Genomic DNA, 16,860 nt, shown 5'->3' on the forward strand with positions numbered 1-16,860 from the left:
TCTCAGGGTCGAGAAATAGTGTTTAACGTGTTACAGTTCATGCAGAAAGAAGCCGATGTAAACAGATTTATTATTCCTGCCAAAAAAGAGCAGGAGCGTGTATGTGCTGAAAGTCGTGTAAATGGGTGCACCGTGAAGTCCGTGAAGAAAAAATTGCTATAGGTCCAGGCATGAACATTGGCATTGTTCAATACAACTCGCAAGAACAAAGAAAAAAGTGTCGGTGCACTGGATTAGATGATTTTGACATGTGCGTTGTTCGAAGGACAATCAATAAATTTTATATAACTGAGAAAGAAATTCAGACTGAAACCTGTGTTGGCAAAACTTTAAAAAATTATACAGTACAAGGGCCAAAGCAGAATTTTCAAAGAACTTTGATTTCGATGGAAAAGGGTAGAAAGTAACAGGTGTTTGCCAATTGAGCCTAATTATATTTGCAGTGCTCGAATCACATTTTTGCATTCTGTTACTGGGTATCATCACGAGGGTCGCCCTATAGTTAACCGTGATGAAACCTACAATATTAGCTCTCACAAAACACCAAAGGCTTGGTGTGACACCACATCTCCTACAGAGGGTCTTAAATCGCCGATATCAAAGAGACAGCGCCTTATTATTGTTCATGCAGGCTATGAGCTGAGTTTCATTCCGAATGCCCTCTTGACATTTAAATCAAATCAGACATCCGGCAATTACCATCGAGATATGAATGCCACAAACTACATGAAATGGGTAAAAGGCTTTTGCCAAACTTGCCTCCAAAATCTGTTCTTGTGATAGACAATGCATCCTATCACAGCGTTCAGTATGATAAATGCTAATGTTCGTAAACAGGAAATGCAGAACTGGCTGACAGAGCACAACATACCTTACGGAAATGATATGTGCAAGATTGAACGTTGTGAACTTATAAAGATCAATAAGCCTCGAATTACGCTATATTCTGGACCGTCTTTTACATGAATACGGGCATACTGTTCTTCGCTTGCCGGCTTATCATCCAGATTTGAACAGCATAAAAAAAAATCTGGAGTGATGTGAAACAATGGGTGGCACAGCGAAACACAACCTTCAAGCTGGATGATGTTAGAAATCTTTGCGGGCCGATGACCTCGATGTTAGGCCCCTTTAAACAACAATCATCATCATCAGAAATCTTTGCGTTCAAAGATTTTCTGAAATTGGCACGGAAGAGTGGGGTTCAGTGTGCCGTCATGGCAGAGAGATTGAGGAACAATATGTACATTCGGAAGGCTTTCTGGAACCTGAAATTGAGCGCCTAACAATTAATGTGACTAACGGCAGCAGCATTGAGGACGATTCGTCAAGCAGCGGCTCGGATAGTGAAAGTGAAATTGACAAGGCTGGATTGAAGGACTCTAGCCTTAGTTCTTGACATTATGAGCTCTATTCATAAACGAGATATTATTTTTTGTTAAGTGTTTGCAAGGCAACAACAGGATTCGTATAAGGTTTCGTTGTTATTCAGGATTTGAATAAAATTCCAAAACCAGTATATGATTGCCGTGTTTCTAGCGTGACTTTAGGCAATGGACCTCGTGAGGTGGGAAATAAAATTTACCACTCCAGCAAAAATATAAATTTAAAATTGAAGACTATTGTAGCTGTAGGAAATAGTAGCCTATACTAGATACACTTTCTTTTTTTTTTTCTTTTTTACGACACCTTCCATCTTTATAAATAAAATTAGCCTGTTTCAGGAGGGTTTTGTTTGCATTAACGTTCATACTGGCTATAATTAACCATTTATCTTTCGTATGAGGATTTTGTAAAATGCAAGAACAACGTATTCATTTAACAAAGATTTATATATGATCATCATTTCATTAGAGACCCTTATTGCAAATGACTAGGGTAACATCTCAATAACCTGGCGAGTTGGCCATGCGGTTAGGGCCACGCAGCTGTGAGCTCGCATCCGGGAGATCGTGGGTTCGAACCCCACTTTCAACAGCCCTGAAGATGGTTTTCCTTGATTTCCCATTTTTACACCAGGCAAATGCTTGGGCTGTATCTTAATTAAGGCCACGGCCGCTTCCTTCCCATCCAAAGGCCTTTCCTGTCTGTCGGTGCGACGTAAAGCAAATAGAAAAAAAAGCATCTCAATATACTGTATATTTGCCATGAAATAGCATTACTACTACTGCTACTGTGTATTAATAATATAAATGAACTTTTAGTTGGAAAGTTTTCTTAGTGATAATATAGACGTCGCTTGCTTACTAGAGCAAATTTTCCAAAATATTACATCACTATCATTCCAGACTTCTATTGTGTATAGATGCTCACGATTTTGTAGCTGCGGTACCAATTGTGCTATAGGAGAATTGAACCACACCAGGTTAAAGCTCTAAGCAATTCGTCGCTCTTAGGTGCAATATAAGAAGGAAATGCGACTATGAGTGATTGTCACTTAGTTTACACAAGGAGTATTTTATTATACCACCTATTCAATACACTCCACTGTTGCGTGGTTAAATGAACATAGAAACTACCAGATTTTAAGGTTCATGTTTCGCCCCTCTTCTACTGGGCAGCATCAGCCTTATTCAATTCTAAGGCCGGCCATACACATTGCGGCGTACTGGAGAGGTTTACATGTACAGGCGACGACCTCATACACGGTACGGTTTACCCATCAAGCGACTTTATGGCATCGACATGACGAGATCGCAGTGGTTGGTTTATTGTTACACATAAAATAAAGTACAAAGGTTTTGGCATATCCATATGCATCTTGGCCAGGCCGATGACCCACACAGGGTCGAAACTAGTACCTTGTAATATATTGTAATGTTCTTATAGACATCGCAATTATTGTAAATGTATTGAGTAGGTGGATTAAACCTTTATACTTTATCATTTCCCTTTATCCAGCTTTATTTTATGTGTAATCTTAATTCAATACGGAACCAATAATGAAGTTTATAACCTTGAATGGTTTGTTGTTAGCAACTAATTTAAAAAAGCAAAGGAAACCCCGCGACTCATGGTGTAAAGACTGATTGTTGAGAAGAAATCAATACACTCACGTCAATTTGTTTAAAGAATTGAGTGGAGAAGAAGGAAGTTACTGTAATTACTTGAGGATGAGTGAACCAGTGCACCAAAAATTGCTTTCATTGGTGTCACCTTTAATCCAAAAGGTTCAGATTTGTACAACTCAATAAACTCCTCTAAAACATGAGTTCGCTTACGGTTTGACATAGTATTCTATCAAAACAAAACAAAAAATCACCGGTAACCAAAAATAAATTACAAAACAAAACAAACCAAGTGGTTTTGTAAAAACAAATAAACAGAACGCAAGACCCTCTTCCTACGCTTGTCCTGTTTCAACTGAGCTGAAACCTGTGCAGGTTTTGGGTGAATCACACAGACGTGCAGTTATGTTCAACTGTACAGGTAACGGAATTGTTTTTCGATTCTTCCTGGCTCGCCTGTACAGGTCTGGCCACCTGTGCAGGTTCATCGACCGTAGGTGCCACCCACGCTCCAGTTTACCTGTGCAGGTCAACTGTACGGGTAAACCTCTCCAGTACGCCGCAACGTGTATGGCTGACCTAAAACAAACATTGGTCTGAGGACCTTATCCAATTTATATAAACTATACTGTTGAACTCTTAATAGTATAGACACTGTGGTTCATTATATTTACAGTACAAAGATACTTGAAAAAACATATATACATACATAAAATCACTTTTAAAATATTTAAAAGTTCGTCTAAAAGAGTTTTGTATCACATTATTTCTTAAAAATAATTCATGTCTGAATCTGAAATGGATCCACTTCATAAAATGCTTGAAGAATAAGCAACCCTTGGCGACTAGAGTATCGAACCCAAGGCATCAATGGATAGGATTAGTATGATAAAACGTGCATGTTGAGGGTGAGATCTGTTTTCTAAAAACATAAGGGTTAAAAATGCATAGTCAAATTGAAGACTATATGGATTAAGTTATCATAACATGTTGGGTAAAAATCATCGTGGGCGGCATGTGCCATGTGTAGGTATCTGCGTGTTTTGTGGTGGAGGATAGTGTTGTGCGTGGTGTGTGAGTTGCAGGGATGTTGGGGACAGCACAAGCACCCAGCCTGAGTTCAACAGCATAGTTTATATAAATTAGATAAGGTCCTCAGACCAATGTTTGTTTTAGGATTGAATAAGGCTGATGATGCCCAGTAAAAGAGGGGCGAAACACCTTAAAATCTGGTACTTTCTATGTTCATTTAACCACGCAACAGTGGATTGTATTGAATAGGTGGTGTAATAAAATACTCCTTGTGTAAACTTGGTGATAAAGCTGTTTTCAATATGGAACAATGATGAGAATAATGGTTTGGCGATTGTCCGTTCAAGCGAGGGACTTACGAATATATGGGAGCTTTGGGGATATTCTTTGCATTATACGTATTATATGTATGTTAATTATTTTAAATGCTGTGGTTAAGTGTAAGAGAGGGCTTCGAGTCCTAACTTCGCCACAAATAAAGACGAATTACTTACTTACTTACTTACTTACTTACTTACTTACTTACTACAGTATGATGTGTACATAGATCTGATTAGAAGCGTTAACGCTACTCTATTTCCTTTTCTGATCAAAATATGCAAATGCTAGACCAACCTCAACAACAGCTCACGTACTCTGGCGGCAGCTGCTTGGTGCTCTGGCTCTGGAGATGGGTAGGTGTGGCCTGAGAACTCCGCGGAGAGACTCGCACTCAAGCTTCCCATAAAATGCCCCCAGAACTGTTATTTGATTATGCGGGCTCTGACTCACTTCTGTACAGTGCACGCAACCTACTCTTGCACAGAATTGAGCAGTGGCAGTGCTCTTGAAGAAGGGCACAGGGTCACGTGCCCCCACCCCCACTCTCTTTTAAGATGATATGAGCCTACTTGCTTTTCAGGTAGAAAATACAATTAATCAGGAAATAATGAAAATTAGGTATTTACGCCATCATGGCATAAATACAGCCAATTACATGTATCACATCGACCTTATTCTGCCACAAAAGCGAATAGACCAATTTTTGCAATTTTCACTTTATGCAATTTCTAATATCGATAGGTTGAAATGCATCTACTGCCACAAGGGCAAACGTCTAGTATTAGAAATAATGGCGAGAAAGGAACTTGTTTTAGAAGTTAAGGGCGAATGTGTTGAATGTTTGTCACCAAAAAGGCGAATCTCGCATCTAGAAAGGCGAACGTGAGAAGTGCTTACCACCAGAAGGGTGAATGTCCACGGAATTCTATTGAAATAAGAGTTTATTTAAAGTTATTGTTTCATTCTTATCACATCCACTTTCTTGTACAAAGATACATTATCTTCATTGTTGATGAGCGAAAAACTGGAATGGCTTTTGTTGTCGACATTACCTATACACGGTGATAATCCTTTTAACGATAATTTAAGGTATGTGCATGCTTCTTAAACTATAATACAAATCTAAATAATTTTTAATACCCAGTTGCCAGTGCCTCATAATGAAAGTAAAAGTGAAAGGATAAAACCAGTTTTGTGGCTGAACAAAGGTGAGTGTTCATTTAGGTTATTTCTTTATTTCAGAAACATTTCAGCATGTCGTTATTCAGAGGGAGAAGATTGGTGGAGCTTGCACTGAGAGATCCCAATTTATCAGCGCGAGGAAGCTGAGCGTGTAGAAACAAATTGTGAATATGAGAAAGACCAAAGTGACGTTGGAATTACTACTTCTGTTCTACAAAGTATTTCAGTGGACCATAATATGAATAGTGACAGTAATGAAATTACAAATTTCGACTCTGTATTTGAGCGTGAAATGGTGCCTATGTTGAGAAGTGAAGAGATGTTGTGCCCTAATAATGGTACGACGGTGATTCATGCGAGCGATTTTCGAGAAGCTGATGGTTTGACTACTGGAAGAGGAAGCAGTGAAACTCAAAATGACCATCCCCCATCTGGAAGACAAAAGGCAAGAATCATTTGTACCTTGCAGTGGTTCTACCCATTAGTGCATAAAGTTAATTTTTTGTGTTTATTTCAATTTATCAACACATTTCCACTCTTAACAATTGCAGGAACACATTCCAACAATCAGAAAGTTCATACAAGTGTTACTTTTATTCCCACAGGCCGTCCAATATATCGGACGCTATGCACTCAGGTCAGTACAACAACACTAGTTACTCAGCATTATATTGTACAATAATGTTGCAAGCTAGGTAGTGTTATGTAAAGTAGATCTGCAGTATCCACTGAAGACTTATCACAATACTGTATTTGCTATTTACAGTTATGTATTTATCGATTATGATATTCACAGAAGCATTTCAGGTGAAGTTCAAACTGGTCAAGCTGATCCACTCTTCGGATGCCACTATAGGACTTGAACAGCTTTCATTGCGGTACAGACACCTTCCATATTTTTTTTACGCTGGACCACATTGATGCACTGCTTATCTCTATCTGTTTTTAGTTCATACCAGCAGTGGCAACACTGTTGTCATTCCAGTGCACCAGCAACACACCACCAAAACTCCTGCAGTCGTATGATCACCTTATTTTTCCCGTCTGCCTTTCTTTGAAGGGGGCAATTCTCTGTGTGGCTTTCATGAAATGCCCTGTTGCCCTTATTCCCCTTGAAGCCAGATGTCTTACCAATTTCAGGAATGTAAAGTAGTTGTCAGAGAATATTGTATGCCCCTTGTTTGATTCAGTTCCACCTGCATCAGTGAGATGCAGGACTTCACTTCCTCCAAGTCCAAATTATTTCAGCCTTTCATTTGACATTGCTGTATACACTTGGAAAGGTGGAAAGGTATCCTATAGCCACTGGCAGATAAGCCTAGCAGAATTTCACAATTTTTCCACGTCATCTTATGGGGTGTGGGATGGAGGGGGGCAGACAGGGCCCAATCTTAGATATGACTCTTTATTTTCGTATGCCATATTCCGTTTGCATGGTTTTCTGGTTTTTAAGTTCCATCTGTAAACTTTCAGTAATATTTTGACTACCAATGGACCTAGCCTTCCCTTTTTCATATTTTATTCAAGCAATTTGCCCTTCATATTACTCAGAAGTAGGTTTCTACCAACATAATTTAGATTACCCTCGTACTCATCTGGCATTATCATCAACCATTTCACACCAGTCATCAGGTTTGATGTGCTGCTCTTCTCCAAATATCGGTTTTTCCTCTAAAACTTCCAATATTTCACACACCATCAAACTAGTAAGGGAATGCATATGTCTGAGCCAGTAGGACTCCCTGTGCATAGCATCCGATTTTCAGGACAGCTATATTTACAAGCCTTTGTCACGTGAATAATAAGACATAATTGTGTGTCAGTAGATTCATGGGAGTGTCAACAATATGGTCCACCGGGCGAGTTGGCCGTGCGCGTAGAGGCGCGCGGCTGTGAGCTTGCATCCGGGAGATAGTAGGTTCGAATCCCACTATCAGCAGCCCTGAAGATGGTTTTCCGTGGTTTCCCATTTTCACACCAGGCAAATGCTGGGGCTGTACCTTAATTAAGGCCACGGCCGCTTCCTTCCAACTCCTAGGCCTTTCCTATCCCATCGTCGCCATAAGACCTATCTGTGTCGGTGCGACGTAAAGCCCCTAGCAAAAAAAAAAACAAAAACAATATGGTCCATACCAAAGTTAACAATTATTGAAAATGTCTGCTCATTCATAAAAAAAATCTTGACTGTTGCACAAAACTCTGTACTGTCTTGTCGCCATGCTTGCAATAAGTGTGATTCAACAATGAATGGTAAGGATAAAGAATGATGTGTCCTTGGTTCTTGTTAGCTACAGCCTTTCTGAAGCACAGGAAAGTATCGTGGGCTTAAAACCATGCATAAATATTACACAATTTTATTTTTTATGACGTCCGATTTTTCAAGCGCTATGCACTAATGGGTTAAATGATGAACTCCCGACAATGGCTTTGGAACTACCTGCAGCCAGTGACCAAGATGCAAATGGAGCCCCACACCAGTGGCGACTCCTGACTTTGGTTTAGGGGATGTAATGGATTTTTTTTTTTTTGCAAATATCAACGCATACAGACCGATTATAGAACAAAACACCTTATAATGATTTATAAACATAAATGTATACAGTTATAAATTCAAATGTCAAAAATCAACGTATATTTACAAAATCATATTCACTACCGTAGTATTACCATACCTTATATCTTGAATTGTAGATCAATTCTTCTAGTTTTCCTGACAAACACTTCTATCACATGTATCTATAAATATTTCTGTTGAAATGATGAACACACTACTTAAGTTGTGTAGTTACATTCAGAGTTGGACGCGGTTGTCCTTTTTTAATTTTGCTTTTCTCCATAAAGGAAAGTGTACTAGATGGTTCTCTTAATAAACTTTCGATTACACAATGGCCAGAATTCAATTTGGAATGTGTGGTAGAAACACGCAACTCTGGCACTCCTACGTCCATGCCTGCTGAACTACTCTCTGATCGGTGTGGGATATTTCAAAATCGCATCATTCCCGCATTTTCTCTATTTGATATTTACACTACAAACACATGAAACTGAATCATTTATATTACTACAACACACATTTGTTTTATATCATAATTTATAGCACAAGAAAAGAACCACTCACAAGCAAGAACTCCAGTATTTCACAAAATAGCAAATAAATCCTGCCCACATGCGATAACTTGCAGCACAGGATGGAGTCTTCCACCTTGCACCGCTCTCTTGACGGATGAGGCTATTCATTCCGCATTTTCAACGCCACAAAAGAGATCAACAACCAACAAGTGTTCAATGCTCGTGCTACCATCTCTGGAGTAGTTGGCAATTAGCAGCGCAACCAGCAAGGGTTCAATGCTCGTGCTGCCATCTCTGGAGTAGTTTGAAAATTAGTATCAATCACTAGTCAGTCATGCTTGTTTCTATCGATAATTGTGTGTTTGAATTTTATATAAACCACTTCCATTAAAATATGAACAATGAGCATTTATTTTTCATTGAAAATACAAGGGATGTAACGCATCAGTTGCATGTTTGTGCAATTTGCCACTGCGCCACACACAACCACGACCTGTGAGTCTCTAATTGTAGGGCATTGTGGGAAGAGAAATAAAAAATTAGTCCCAAAGAAAGAATTGCAAAATAAGAACCGTATGCTTGGTCTGGAATATCTGTCGACCAGCGGCAAGAAAGTGTCAAAAAAATGTGTGTTAGGTAATCAATGTGTAGGGAAAAGTTGCAGTAATGAATGCAGCAAATTTAAAGAGGATAGAGAGAGGATTTATAATGTTTATTGGAACATTTTTTTTTTCTTTTCATAAAAGAAACTTTATTTTAAGTAATGTAAAGTTACTACCTGTGAAAGGAGAGAGAATTGAAGAAACCCAGAGTAGGAAATTGCAAACTAAGCACTACCTTTTTCCCACTTAATGGAGAGCGTGTGTGTATGTTTATGATTATTGTCTAAAGACGCTTGCAATAACTGAGAAACTTATTAGATAATACCAATATAAATGAAGTGTTATTCGACATAAATTTTCCTGCTAACTCATTCCTGGTAGCCAGCGTTTTGCCCCCGTGTGCTAGGCTGGGCTCATCAGTTGGTACCTAGCACACCTACCAAGACGCATGGCTAGTGCATGCCGTGGAGGCCACTGCATAGGCTAATTGTAGCCACCGGCAATGCCAATGCACTATGAGAGACTTTGTCTCAATACTGCCTACGCAGTAGCCTCCACGGTATGCACTAGCCATGCGTCTTGGTAGGTGTGCTAGGTACCAACTGATGAGCCCAACCTAGCACACGGGGGTGAAACGCTGGCAACCAGGAATGAGTTAGCTGGAAAATGTATAATGTCCAATAACGGACCATTTATATTGGTATTATTAACATACCACTTAGTCGAGCAGCTCATCTCCTTTCTCCCAAGTCTTCCCAACCCAAACTTTGCAATATTGTTGTAACGCTACTTTTTTGTTGGAAATCACCCAGAACAAATTGAGCTACTTTTGTTTATTCTCCGGTTCTTGAATCAAGTAATCCTGGTGAGGGCCAGACACTGGACCTATACTCTATTTGGGGTCTTACCAGAGACTTGTATGCCCTCTCCTTTACTTCCTTACTACAAACCCTAAACACCCTCCTAACCATGTAGGCCCCTACAGAGATCTCTACCCGTTTTTTACAATCCCATTTATGTGATTACCCCAATGAAGATATTTTCTTATAATAACACCTAGGTACTTACAGTGGTCCCCATGAGGAACTTTCACCCCATCAATGCATTAATTAAAAGTGAGAGGTCTTTTCCTGTTTGTGAAACACAATCTGACTTTTAACCCCGTTTATCACCACACGATTGCCTGCTGTCCTTCTCACAACATTATCGAGGTCACTTTGCAGTTGCTCACAATCTTGTAACTTATTTATTACTTTATACACAATAACATCATCCACAAAAAGCCTTATCTCTGATTCCACTTCTTTACTCATATCATTTATATATATGGGGTGAAGCGTAATTCGCGCACTCGGGCGTCGCAGCGCGACTCCTCACATGCCAGCAATAAAAAAATGTCTCATACAAAATTTCATTGTCCCGAATGAGTAAATTTATAATACCAATATCAAAGGTCCTTTATTGGACGTTATAAATTTTCCAGCTAACTCATTCCTGGTTGCTAGCGTTTCGCCCTTGTGTGCTAGGTTCGGCTCATCAGTTGGTACCTAGCACACCTACCAAGATGCTGGCTAGTGCATACCGTGGAGGCCACTAAGCAGGCTACATGGAGCGAGCCAAACCCAACACACGAGGGCGAAACTCTGGCAACCAGGAATGCGTTAGCTGGAAAATTTATAATCTCCATTAAAGGACCATTCATATTGGTATTATGTCTAATATAATCAGAAAGAATGCTTTCTCAAAGTTTACATGTACTGCATATCAAACTGACTGGCCTGTAATTTTCAGCTTTATGTCTATCACCCGTTCCTTTGTACACGGGCTAATATAGCAACTCTCCATTCATTTGCTATAGCTCCTTCATGCAAACAATAATCAAATAAGTACCTCAGATATGGTAATTATATCCCAACCCATTGTCTTTAGTATATCCTCAGAAATCTTATCAATTCCAGCTACTTTTCTATTTTTAAACTTTTTTTATCTTATTGTAAATGTCATTGTTATCATAGGTACATTTTAATACTTCTTTAGTATTAGTCACCCCCTCTGTCTGGACATTATCCTCCTTGCAGCCAACAATTTTTACATACTGCTGATTGAATACGTCTGCCTTTTGAAGATCTTATCATACACACTCCCCTTGTTCATGAATGATTCATGGAATGTCCTTGGAACCTGTTTCTGCCTTAAAAGTACCTATACAAACCCATCTATTTTTCACTAAAATATTTATGACTGCCAATTATGCTTGCCATCATGTTGTCCTTAGCTGACTTCTTTGCTAGATTTATTTTCGTAGTAAGTTCCTTCAATTTCTCTTTACTTCCACAGCCATTTCTAACAATTTCTTTCCATTCTGCACCCCCTCCTTAGTCTCTTTATTTTTCTGTTATAACAAAGTGGGTCTTTACCATTCCTTACCACTTTTAAAGGTACAAACCTGTTTTCACATTCCTCAACAGTTGCTTTGAACCTATCCCAGAGTCTGTTTACACATTTATTTATAATTTTTCACCGATCATAGTTACTTTTTAAAAACTCCCTCTTGCATGCTTTATCAGCCATATGGTACTGCTTAGTAGTCCTACTTTTAAGACCTTCCTTTCTATCACATTTTTTTAAACTATGACAAAAACAGCTTCGTGATCACTAATACCATCAATAACTTCAGTTTCTCTATAGAGCTCATCTGGTTTTACCAGCGCCATGTCCAGAATATTCTTCCCTCTCGTTGGTTCCATCACTTTCTGAATCAACTGTCCTTGCCATATTAACTTATTTGCACCGAGCTCGATAGCTGCAGTCGCTTAAGTGCGGCCAGTATTCGGGAGATAATACTTTCGAACCCCACTGTCGGCAGCCCTGAAAATGGTTTCCCATTTTCACACCAGGCAAATGCTGGGGCTGTACCTTAATTAAGGCCACGATCGCTTCCTTCCCTGTCCCATCGTCGCCATAAGATCTATCTGTGTCGGTGCGACGTAAAGCAACTAGAAAAAAACTTATTTGCCATTTGTTGGTTATGCTTCCTGTCGTTCGCATTACCTTCCCAATTTACGTTTGGTAAATTGAGATCTCCCGCTACAATCACATTCCTTTCCATGTCGTTTCCCAATTCCTGATTATCTTATCAAATAATTGTGAATGAGCGTCAGCACTTCTCTTTCCCGGTCTGAACACTCCAAAGACATCAAGTTGCCTATTATTTTAGAAATGAGTCTTACAGCTAGAATTTCATATTTGTCATCTTTAACTTTTGTACTTTACAAATTCTTCTTTCACCAGAACGAATACTCCACATTTTACCATTCTTATCCTATCTATGATACACACTCCAGTTCCATGACAAAATGTCTGCATCCATTATATCATTTCTCAGCCATGATTCAACTCCTATTACAGTATATGGTAAGTATACATCTATTAAATTACTTTATTCTATTCCTTTCTTTACAATACTTCTAGAGTACACTAATTTTTATGTCATCCCTACTTGACTGCCAGATCCCTGTATCCTTATTTAATTAAGTTAATTGTTGCTAAGCCAGATATGTGTGGTCGCCATGAGCCACATAACAAAAGCAAGAACAGCAGTGTAAAAGAGGTAAAGGAATTCATTATGCGGTTGCCATCGGTACCTTCACATTATTGTAGGAAGAGTACAGTAGGAAAGTACCTTCCAGCTGAAATGAATTATATTTCAAATGTGTACAGACAGTTCAAGCAGCAAACAACTTTTCCCATGAGTATCCAAATGGTCAAGAAGATATTCAATACTCCCTTTAGTATCGGCTTTCACAGGTGAAAGAAAGACAAATAGTGGTGGGCAACGCTCTCGCTCGAGACTGACGTCGCAGATCTCGAGACCGATCCTCCTGTGGTGCAATCTGTGCGACGCACCACATACTACAACTGTAAACTTGATAGTATATCATTGGCAGATATTATGTGAATTAACGTTCTCATATTAAATCGTGTGAGTCAAAACATTTTGTCAAAAGCCAGGAAAAGTACTGCATGTTCAACCATGAACCCCTTAATACCATTAACGAAAGTTAAAACAGAATGTCAGTGTCTTAAACTGTTCACGACTTATTTGGGGAGGACATCGTAGCTGAGTAACTGTAGATAGGATGTACACCTACTTGGATACTAGAGGCGTGCATTATTCGAACCTGAGACTGAGACGATGTGCATATGTACATATGCAACCCCCATTACACATGAGTGGAACGTGTACTCTAAAATGCCCGACTTTGCTCCAATTCTTTCAACAGGGGTGATGGGCAACGCTCTCGAGACCGATTCTCGTGTGCTGCGAGCTGTGCGACGTCCCAGTAACTACGAGTGTAAACTTGAAAGTTATCATCAGCAGTAATCATATGGAAACGTGTGTGACGATAAATTTTGTCAAAAGCCTAGGAAAGCACTGCATGTTGAACTATGAGCTCCTTAATACCATTAACGAAAGTGAACACAGAATGCCAGTATCTTAAAATGTTCACGAGTTATGTCAGGTGGACTTCTTGGCTGAATAACCTGTATAATTTTTGAATTGTTATTAGGATGTAAACCTACCTGGATGCCTTACATTCCTTGTCGGCAGGGTAGCTTATTGTGATTCAGATCGGGCCGGAGGTGTTCTGTGACGATTCCCCTTCATTGATATGCGTTTGTAAGTGACGGATCATCCCAGAAGTATTTCCGCCGAGTAATTTACTTCTTTTGAATAAACAACACAGTGGGCTGTGCTATGAGACATCTTTTTAAAATAACCGACATCCACGACTTACGTTCCGTTTCGGACATAGTCTTCAAGTTGTCGCGTACAGCTATAGACAATTTCACATGGCACCGTCATACTGTATATCGAAGTACCTAATTATGACGCGAATACTCTATAACATTGAAAGGAATTATTTCCTTCGTCACCAAAACATCGGTAAACACAAGCAGTGGTCATATGTTATTGAATGCGGGGTCTGATAACGATGTACACCTACCTACCTGTCGAAAGAACTGGAGGAAAACTGAAGCATTTTAGATTACACATTTCACTCATGCGTAATGGTGGTTGCATATGCAGCAAGGCGCACCTTGCCTCGTCTCGAGTTCGAATAATGCACGCATCTAGTATCCAGGTGCGTGTACCTGTAGTAACCGTCAGGTTCTGTACTTAAACCACTCATTCGTGTACCTACCAGTGCATACAATGCCAGAATGCGTATCCTTTATAATTATGGCATACTGCGTCAAAATAGACCTCGGTAGAAGTGAACGCCCTAGTCGCTTGTTGACACGTATTTACGAAGTTGAGAAGGCCCGTGGTTGGCTATTCGCATACTCGGCACAAACAACATTCAGTTCCGTTTACCTGTAGGCACTGGGTTAGTTGGACCGGAACGGGCAGGAACGCCGTTCCGGAAAATATTTTCCCGCTTTACAATGACGTAAAATTTTTACATTAAGTAAGAAAATATTATAATCTCTACATAGCACTGAAACGTCATGGGTGTATTCTAGCGGACTAATATAGAAACTTACTGTTTTATGTTCATAAGATAGGATCGATTTTACACTCCTGGGTGGTTTTCTGTTTCTCTAATGGTCGCTACGCTGCTATTGGATTCGGAGAAGGGGAAGTGAGCACAACAACCTTCTTCCACTTGTTATGTTTGTGTGAATCCAAGTGAATCAAAATATTTACAATAAGATGGGTAGCATCGAGCCAGAGAACTGTAAAAGCTGTCTGGGAAAACTATAGTGCGCTAGTAAAACATTTTAGTGAGCCCAAAAATGACCACCGGAGAGACTCCAAAGAAAGGGCAAAATTCCAAGGCCTAGAAAATATGTTAACATGTATAGAATTATTAGAAAATATTGCAATTATGTATGATGCTTTTGTTGAGTTATCTGATTTGTCATTAGAGTTGCAGAAAAGAGAAACAAGTCTGACAGAGGCTCAAAATGTAATCAAGCACACTAGAAAAGTGTTTGAATCTATGCGTAACTCAGCTGATGGAGAAAACTACAGAACAGTTCTTAAAGCAGCAGGAAACAAAATGTTTAGAAACATAGGATTACATGATTCTAAAAAAAAGTTGTAAAAATTGACAGAAAGCAGTTTTTCAGAAGTCTTATGAACAATTTAAATAACAGGCTTATGGAAAATGTGTCCACATCATCTCATCTTGGTTCCAGCTCTAGTCAGCAGAGACATTAGAGAATGACAAAAGTTATCATTGATTCAAAGGTACTATACAAAAATAACTGGCCCTCCTCTTCTACTTTGGATATCTACTATGGTGATGAGAGTGTTGGCAACCTTTGTGAATTTTTCCACGTGTAAGACAAGACGAGGTACATTAATGCTTTTAGAAAGTATGTCGAGACCAAGGAAATTCCAGTGGAGCTGATGCCTTTAATCAAGACTGTAGAGACCATTCCCATCTCTTCAACAGAAGCTGAAGGAGCTTTCAGTACCATGAATGAGATCCTCACCGAAAAGAGAAATAGGCTGCTGGATGCAAGATCAAGCGGACTTATTTTCATAAGCAGTGTTGGACCTCCTGTGCATATATTTAACCCACATCCATATGTCAAGTCATGGTTACGAAAGGGGAGACGTTTAGCTGATGAAACAACTTGTCGGAAACATGCGGCCGCTGGTTTTGACACCCAATACGAGTCCATTTGTAAATTGCTAAGGTGAGTTCCTGTAAATATTTCGATCCAACTAAATAACTGCCTGTAGGCCTACGACACGCTGCTCGCCGCACAATGCGGGGACTTCTCGCGAGAAATAGTGCCTGAGTTAATCTCGAGACCTCGTCTCAGACTGCCCATCACTACTCGAGACCAATCCTCCTGTAATACTAGCTGTGCGACATACCAGTAACTACGACTGTAAACTTGATAATATATCATTGGCAGTTATGTGAATTAACGTTCTCATATGAAAACGTGAGAGCCAATACATTTTGTCAAAAGCCTGGAAAAGTACTGCATGTTCAACTATGAACCCCTTAATACCATTAACGAAAGTGAAAACAGAATGCCAGTATCTTAAACTGTTCACGACATATTTGGGGTGGACATCTTAACTGAATAGCCCTGCATAATTTGTGAATAATTGTAGATAGCATGTACACCTACTTAGATACTACAGGCGTGCATTACTCGAACTTGAGTCGGGGAAGATGTGCATTGCTACATATGTAACCCCCATTACACATAAGTGGAACGTGTAATCTAAAATGCCCGACTTCGCTCCAATTCTTTCAGCAGGGGTGATCGGCAACGCTCTCGAGACCGATTCTCGTGTGCTACGAGCTGTGCGACGTCCCAGTAACTACGACTGGGAGCTTGATAGTTATCATCAGCAGTTATACTAAAACGTGTGTGACGATAAATTTTGTCAAAAGCCTAGATAAGCACTGCATTTTGAACCATGAGCTCCTTAATACCATCAACGAAAATGAAGACAGAATGCCAGTATCTTAAACTGTTCACGAGTTATTTCAGGTGGACTTCTTAGCTGAATAACCCGTATAATTTGTTAATAACGATTATTATTAGGATGTAAATCTACCTGGATGTCTCACAATCGTTGTCGGCAGGGTAGCTTCTTGTGATTCAGA

This window comes from Anabrus simplex, chromosome 8, assembly GCF_040414725.1.
Source record: "Anabrus simplex isolate iqAnaSimp1 chromosome 8, ASM4041472v1, whole genome shotgun sequence".
In the NCBI taxonomy this organism is placed as follows: Eukaryota; Metazoa; Arthropoda; class Insecta; order Orthoptera; family Tettigoniidae; genus Anabrus; species Anabrus simplex.